Here is an 8,678-nt window from a genome sequence, read left to right as displayed (position 1 = left end):
CAACAAAACATCACACGAAGCAGCCACAAGTTTCAGTAAGAGTGTCCATGATTGAGTCTTTGAATGTACATATGGAGATAAAACTGTCCAGTTTGAGTGTTTTTGCAGCTCCCTTGCATTACCAATTACAACAATACATTGTGTTAGTCAAGATGAAAGACTCTCCCTCTAGCTTTGGTAGCTGAGTCAGGCTAGTCTACATGGGCATAGAAGTCAAATACACACCAGAGCCTAGCCGGTCTCTGAACCACCCACACAGAGACAACAGGCCCCTCCATACAGAAAGGTCTACTGTACTGGTCTGCACTGCACTAAGCTAAAGCACTGCCTTTCTTTGGTGTTCACTGCTATTCTGACACTACACATCTGTATCATTATTGGCCGTGGTATAGTTATAACCCTTTAGTTAATGGTTGTCTTGGTTACCTTATGAGACATGTAGGAGCCTCCTTTCTTCACTTGGTCTCTGCCTGATTGTCACGCCCTGGTCAAAGTATTTTGTGTTTATCTTTATGTATTTGGTCAGGCCAGGGTGTGGCATGGGGTTTTTGTAATTGTGGTGTGTTTGTCTTGGGGTTTTGGTGGTGGTATTGGGATTGTAGCTTAGTGGGTTGTCTAGCAAGGTCTATGGCTGTCTGGAGTGGTTCTCAATCAGAGGCAGGTGCTTATCGTTGTCTCTGATTGGGAACCATATTTAGGCAGCCATATTCTTTGAGTTTGTCGTGGGTGATTGTCCTTAGTGTCTTACTTGTACTCTCTGTTAGTTACTAGATAGGCTGTTTTCGGTTTTCATTACGTTTATTGTTTTGTAGTGTTTAGTGTTTTGTCGTGTTTACGTTTTTTTGTTTAATAAATATGGATCGCAATCGACACGCTGCAGTTTGGTCCGACTCTCCTTCATCACCACTAGAAAACCGTTACAGAATCACCCACCACCAACGGACCAAGCGGCGTGTCAACAGGCAGGAGCAGCAGAAAGAGGAGAGGCAACAAAGGCAGCAACAGCGGCGCAATGAGGATTGGACATGGGACGATATATTGGCGGGAAGGGATCGCCTTCCATGGGAACAGGTGGAGGCACTTAGGAGAGCAGAGGCAGCCGGAGAGAGGAGCCGGCGATACGAGGGAACACGGTTGGCAAGAAAGCCCGGGAGTCAGCCCCAAAAATTTCTTGGGGGGGGGCTTACAGGGAGTATGGCTATGCCAGGTAGGAGACCTGCGCAAACTCCCTGTGTTTACCGGGGGGCTGGAGAGACCGGGCAGGCACCGTGTTATGCTGGTGAGCGCACGGTGTCTCCAGTGCGGGTGCACAGCCCGGTTCGGTATATTCCAGCTCCGCGTATCGGCCGGGCTAGATTGAGCGTCGAGCCAAATGCCATGAAGCCGGCTCTACGCATCTGGTCCCCAGTGCGTCTCCTTGGGCCGGCTTACATGGCACCAGCCTTGCGCTCGGTGTCTCCGGTTCGCCTGCATAGCCCAGTGCGGGCTATTCCACCTCGCCACACTGGCAGGGCAACCGAGAGCATTCAACCAGGTAAGGTTGGGCAGGCTCGGTGCTCAAGAGCTCCAGTGCGCCTGCACGGTCCGGTCTATCCAGTACCACCTCCACACCCCAGCCCTCCGGTAGCAGCTCCCCGCACCAGGCTTCCTGTGCGTGTCCTCGATCCAGTACCACCAGTTCCAGCACCACGCACCAGGCCTTCAGTGTGCCTCGCCTGTTCAGCGCAGCCAGCGCTTTTCTCCTCTCCTGCGCTGCTGGAGTCTCCCGCCTGTTTAACGCAGCCAGAGCCTTCCTCCTCTACAGCGCTGCCGGAGCCTCCCGCCTGTTCAGCGCAGCCAGAGCCTTCCTCCTCTACAGCGCTGCCGGAGTCTTCCGCCTGTTTAGCGCAGCCAGAGCCTTCCTCCGACACAGCGCTGCAGGAGTCTCCCGCCTGTTCAGCGCAGCCAGAGCTGCCAGTCTGCATGAAGCAGCCAGAGCTGTCAGTCTGCATGGAGCAGTCAGAGCTGTCAGTCTGCATGGAGCAGTCAGAGCTGTCAGTCTGCATGGAGCAGTCAGAGCTGTCAGTCTGCATGGAGCAGCCAGAGCTGTCAGTCTACATGAAGCAGCCCGAGCTGCCAGTCTGCATGAAGCAGCCAGTCTACATGGAGCAGCCAGAGCTGTCAGTCCGCATGGAGCAGCCAGAGCTGTCAGTCCGCATGGAGCAGCCAGAGCTGTCAGTCTGCATGGAGCAGCCCGAGCTGTCAGTCCGCATGGAGCAGCCAGAGCTGTCAGTCTACATGAAGCAGCCCGAGCTGCCAGTCTGCATGAAGCAGCCAGTCTACATAGAGCAGCCAGAGCTGCCAGGCTGCATGAAGCAGCCAGAGCTGTCAGTCTGCATGGAGCAGCCAGAGCTGTCAGTCCGCATGGAGCAGCCAGAGCTGTCAGTCCGCATGGAGCAGCCAGAGCTGTCAGTCCGCATGGAGCAGCCAGAGCTGTCAGTCTACATGAAGCAGCCCGAGCTGCCAGTCTGCATGAAGCAGCCAGAGCTGTCAGTCTGCATGGAGCAGCCAGTCTGCATGGAGCAGCCAGTCTGCACGGAGCTGTCAGTCTGCACGGAGCTGTCAGTCTGCACGGAGCTGTCAGTCTGTAAGGAGCTGCCAGTCTGCAAGGAGCTGCCAGTCTGCAAGGAGCTGCCAGTCAGCACGGAGCCGCCAGAGCGGTCAGTCTGTAAGAAGCCGCCAGAGCTGTCAGCCTATATGGAGCAGCTAGTGCCGCCAGTCTGCCCAGCGCCGCCAGTGCCCCCCGTCTGCCCAGCATCGCCAGTCTGCCCAGCGCCATCAGTCTGCCCAGCATCGCCAGTCTGCCCAGCATCGCCAGTCTGCCCAGCATCGCCAGTCTGCCCAGCATCGCCAGTCTGCCCAGCACCGCCAGTCTGCCCAGCGTCGTCAGTCTGCCCAGCGTCGTCAGTCTGCCCAGCACCGCCAGTCTGCCCAGCGTCGCCAGTCTGCCCGGCGTCGCCAGTCTGCCCGGCGCCGCCAGTCTGCCCGGCGCCGCCAGTCTGCCCGGCGCCGCCGGTCTGCCCAGCATCGCCAGTCTGCCAGACTCTTCCAGATCTGCCAGTCAGCCAGACTCTTCCAGATCTGCCAGTCAACCAGACTCTTCCAGATCTGCCAGTCAACCAGACTCTTCCAGATCTGCCAGTCAACCAGACTCTTCCAGATCTGCCAGTCAACCAGACTCTTCCAGATCTGCCAGTCAGCCAGGATCTGCCAGTCAGCCAGGATCTGCTGAAACCACCAGCCAGCCAGGAGCTGGTAGATCTATCTACCTGCCTGAGCTTCCTCTCACTCCTGAGCTTCCTCTCACTCCTGAGCTTCCTCTCACTCCTGAGCTTCCTCTCACTCCTGAGCTTCCTCTCACTCCTGAGCTTTCTCTCACTCCTGAGCTTTCTCTCACTCCTGAGCTTTCTCTCACTCCTGAGCTTTCTCTCACTCCCGAGCTTCCCCTCAGTCCCGAGCTGCCTCGGTCCCGAGCTGTCCTTCAGTCCCGATCTGTTCCTCAGTCCAGTGGGGTTCTGGGTGAGGACTACTAGGCCATGGTCGGCGGCGAGGGTGGACTATCCAGGGACGAAGGGAGAGGGGACTAAGACATTAAAGGAGTGGGGTCCACGTCCCGCGCCGGAGCCGCCACCATGGACAGACGCCCACCCGGACCCTCCCTATTGTTTTGAGGTGCGTTCGGGAGTCCGCACCTTGGGGGGTTCTGTCACGCCCTGGTCAAAGTATTTTGTGTTTATCTTTATGTATTTGGTCAGGCCAGGGTGTGGCATGGGGTTTTTGTAATTGTGGTGTGTTTGTCTTGGGGTTTTGGTGGTGGTATTGGGATTGTAGCTTAGTGGGTTGTCTAGCAAGGTCTATGGCTGTCTGGAGTGGTTCTCAATCAGAGGCAGGTGCTTATCGTTGTCTCTGATTGGGAACCATATTTAGGCAGCCATATTCTTTGAGTTTGTCGTGGGTGATTGTCCTTAGTGTCTTACTTGTACTCTCTGTTAGTTTGCACTAGATAGGCTGTTTTCGGTTTTCATTACGTTTATTGTTTTGTAGTGTTTAGTGTTTTGTCGTGTTTACGTTTTTGTTTAATAAATATGGATCGCAATCGACACGCTGCAGTTTGGTCCGACTCTCCTTCATCACCACTAGAAAACCGTTACACTGATGGTGGTCCTGTCTGCAAAAGAGAGGGGAGAAAATATCAGAACATGAAGAAGAGGAAATCCTCACAGATATAAGTGCCACATAAAATAAATGTGTTTGTGTATTATCGTCCTTAGTGTGGTGAACAGTCCACCAGTCAGATGTCCACTCCCATGCCTTCCCCACCATGTTGTACAGGCCATAGCCATTAGCAGGAAATGACATCACCTGCAGGAAACAGAGAGCTATGAAATAGATACTTTCATAATCTACACCAAAAAGGGGTTCACTTCAATTCTCCCCACAGTTGTGTCAAGTTGGCTGGATGCCGTTTGTTTGGGTATTGGACCATTCTTGATACACACAGGAAACTGTTGAGTGGGAAAAACCCAGCAAAGTTGCAATTCTTGACACAATGTCACACCTTGACCATAGTTTGCTTTGTATGTTTCTATGTTTTGTTTGGTCAGGGTGTGATCTGAGTGGGCATTCTATGTTGGATGTCTTGTTTGTCTGTTTCTGTGTTTGGGCCTGAAATGGTTCTCAATCAGAGGCAGGTGTTAGTCATTGTCTCTGATTGGGAACCATATTTAGGTAGCCTGTTTTGTGTTGGGTTTTGTGGGTGGTTGTCTCCTGTGTCAGTGTTTGTACCACACGGGACTGTTTCGGGTTTTCATGTTTCTTGTTTTGTAGTTTATTCATGTATAGTTTCATTATTAAAGAACCATGAATTATAACCACGCTGCATTTTGGTCCGCCTCTCCTTCCCAGGAGGAATCCCGTTACACACAAACCAGTGCCCATGGCACCTACTGCCATACCCTATTTGAGTTCACATCAATCTTTTGTCTTGCCAAATCATTCTGAATGGCACATATACACAATCCATGTCTCAATTGTCTCAAAGCTTAATAATCCTTCTTTAACCTGGAAAATGTGTTGTCGTGCCCTCTTCCCAACTGTCTTGGTGTGTTTGGACCATGATAGGTTGTTGGTGATGTGAATACCAAGAAACTAGAAACTCTTGGCCCGCTCCACTACAGCCCCGAATTCTGTTACAAATTTGAAAAACATACGTTACGAATTTGTAAAAACGTATGTTACGATTTCTAGCTAGGTGGCTCCCGGGAGACACAGTGGAACCCTAGGTTAGAGGCAGAAATGTCAGGGGTGTTCTGACTATGTGCTGCACACCTGTACCTGTAACAGTTGGACTGGAGTGGTAGAGAGAGAAAAAGAAAGCAGGCATTTGCATGTAAATTACAGCGATTGAATCTAAGGCCCTGTTTAAAATGTTTTTCTAAATGCACCCTTAGTTCCATGCTCCCTGGAAGTACTACTCACTGATCCAACAACTGGATAGATCAGATATGCCTCGTACCTACGACTGCAGCACAGCCCTGAAAAAAATGAATAAACGTAAACCACGCCCTCTCGTATAATTGCTTTATTACTCAAGTATAAGTATTGAAAGTAAGTAAGATTTCAAACAAGGCCGACGTGTGTTTTAGATTCATAAAGGCTATTTAAATGAATTCCTTTCCTTCTTCACAAGACTCCTTCAGATGAAACAATTCCAGCTCTGTGCTCAGGACTCGTTTTGCATGCTGTCCATCACATCACCAAGGCAACCAGAGCTCATGGGCAGACTGGTTGTGTCACCAGTTGCTTCTCCGAGGAGGCGGGGCTAACAGCTCAGTATACTGTGGAAGATAGTCTAGCAACTTTTTATTTAACTAGGCAAGTCAATTAATAACAAATTCTTATTTACAATGATGGCATAACAAGAGGCAAAAGGCCTCCTGTGGGGACGGGGGCTGGGATAAAAATAAATGTAAAAAACAAGTAGGACAAAACACACATCACGACAAGAGAGACACCACAACACTCCATAAAGAGAGACATAAGACAACACAACAACAACAACACAAACATGGTGTGAAGAAAAGCTACTGGGTTTTTCATGCAAAAGTTTCCTGTGTGTATCATGAATGGTCCACCACCCAAAGGACACAACTGTGGGAAGCATTGGAGTCAACATGTGGAGTCGACACCTTGTAGAGTCCATGCCTCGATGAATTGAGGATGTTCTGATTGCAAAGGTGGGTGCAACTCAATACTAGGAAGGTGATCCTAATGCTTTGTACACATATATGGGGTGGCAGGTAGCCTAGTGGTTAAAGCGTTGGGCCAGTAACACAATCCCATAGCTGACAAGGTAAAAATCTGTCCTTCTGCCCCTGAACAAGGCAGTTAACCCACTGTTCCCCGGTAGGCTGTCATTGTAAATAAGAATTTGTTCTGAACTGACTTGCCTAGTTAAATAAAGGTTAAATATATATATATATATATATATTTAAATATATAAAATATAATATCAGTAGTGGCATATTCCCGAACAATAGATAAGGTCTTTGTTGAACCAGTAGTTCCCCTTAAATGACATATTAATATGAGTGGTTCCCTTAAACATACACACACCACAACACTACACTACCTGTGTTGTAGGCCACATCTGCAGGCGTACTCCCACTCAGTCTCTTGTGGGTCCAGGAGCAGTAGGTCAGACCATCCCCCCATGACACATGCAGCACAGGATGGTCCAGCCTGAACACACAACCAGGTTTATGGTTAATAATAACAACATACGGTCCTTTAGCAATATACAGAGCCTTCAGAAAGTGTTCACACGCCTTGACTTTTTCAACATGTAGTTGTGTTACAGCCTGAATTTCACCATGAGGCCAATGAGGCCAATGGAATGACAAATATTCCAAAACATGCATCCTGTTTGGAAAAAGGCACTAAAGTAAAACTGCAAAAAATGTGCCAAGAAATGAGTTATGTACTGAATACAAAGTGTTTTTGGGGCAAATCCAACAAATCACATCACTGAGTACCACTGTTCATATTTTCATGTTATGGGTATGTTTGTCATCGGCAAAGACTAGGGAGTTTTTTTTTAGGATAAAAATAAATGGAATAGTGCTAGACAGGCAAAATCCTAGAGGAAAACCTGGTTCAGTCTGCTTTCCAACAGACACTTGGAGATTAATTCACCTTTCAGCAGGACAATAACCTAAAACACAAGGCCAAATATACACTGGATTTGCTTACCAAGATGGTATTGAAAATCTATTGCAAGTCTTGAAAATGGATGTCTAGCAATTTCAACAATCAACTTGACAGAGTTGACACATTAAAAAAAAATATATATAAAAAAAATCAGCAAATATTGTACAATCCAGGTGTGGAAAGCTCTTAGAGGCTTACCCAGAAAGACTCACACCTGAAATCGCTGCCAAAGGTAATTCTAACATGTATTGTCTCAGGGGTGTGAATACTGATGTAAGTTTGATATTTCTGTATTAAATGTAATACATTTGCCTAATTTATTTTAACATGTTCCCTTTGTCATTAAGGGGTAATGTGTGTAGATTAGTGAGAAAAAAAATGACAATTTAATAAAAACACATTTCAGGCTGTAGCACATCAACATGTAGAATAAGTCAAGGGGTATGAATACTTTCTGAAGGCACTGTAGCAACATATGTTCAGAACATTTGGCCCAAGCAGGAATGAATACAACTCAAACCAACTGAGCCATAAGAATAATGTTTATCAGCCTGAATGTGACACAGAGTAGTGACAGGGGATCTCATTAGGATGATCCAGTGTAGAGACATAACTCCTACCTGTTAGTGATGCTGGAGTCGAGACCCTCGGGGTGCCTCCAGTCTGCCCCTCTGACTGGCAACCACCAGGGGGCAGCAGCCACCTGACAACCAGGAGGTCACAACATCAGCTGCTATATGACACAGGTAGACTGGAGCACAACTCGGCAGGAACTGATGTCTTGGTGGTCAGTCCGAGTGTGCACCACGCAAACGTGCATGCTTCTACACACAAACACTACTTCAGTACAAGAGGGGAAAGTCTTACATTCCTAAGCGAGCAGTGTTTATGCTTAGTCTCCACTTCTGACACACTCTCCTCTCCCAGGCCCCCACTTCAACTGAATATGCACCCCAATATTGTCTACGGATCACCAACAGTTTACACATACCAGGCCTTCTCTCTCTCTCTTTCTCTCTCTCAGCAATTAAGGCGACTCCCACAACATCTTCCTGCAGAACTAGTTCATAGAGAAATAGAAAGAAGTGCTAAATGACTACAAAATACATTTGTAGAGATGTACATATTATGTCCATATTACATCAAGAACAGCTCAAATAAGCAAAGAGAAACAAGCCATCCTTACTTTAAGACATGAAGGTCAGTCAATCCGGAACATTTCAAGAACTTTGAAAGTTTCTTCAAGTGCAGTCGTAAAAACCATCAAACGCTATGATGAAACTGGCTCTCATGAGGACCGCCACAGGAAAGGAAGACCCAGAGTTACCTCTGCTGCAGAGGATATTGCAGCCCAAATAAATACTTCACAGAGTTCAAGTAACAGACACATCTCAACATCAATTGTTCAGAGGAGACTGCGTGAATCAGGG

The 8,678-nt window shown here is 48.3% G+C and overlaps 1 long non-coding RNA gene across 1 annotated transcript; it reads right to left on the bottom strand.

Moving 5' to 3' along the window:
* Positions 1 to 4,197: 4,197 nt before the first annotated feature.
* Positions 4,198 to 8,474, bottom strand: LOC112254664. Its single transcript, XR_002954179.2, has 5 exons — positions 8,435 to 8,474; positions 8,240 to 8,308; positions 7,869 to 7,951; positions 6,671 to 6,780; positions 4,198 to 4,401 (listed from the first exon to the last, which is right to left on the bottom strand). It is a non-coding gene; the product is annotated as an uncharacterized LOC112254664 (long non-coding RNA).
* Between the last annotated feature and the right edge of the window lie 204 nt (positions 8,475 to 8,678).

The sequence above is a fragment of the Oncorhynchus tshawytscha genome, linkage group LG07, assembly GCF_018296145.1.
Source record: "Oncorhynchus tshawytscha isolate Ot180627B linkage group LG07, Otsh_v2.0, whole genome shotgun sequence".
NCBI lineage: Eukaryota > Metazoa > Chordata > Actinopteri > Salmoniformes > Salmonidae > Oncorhynchus > Oncorhynchus tshawytscha.
This window is presented reverse-complemented; position numbering and strand designations above follow the sequence as displayed.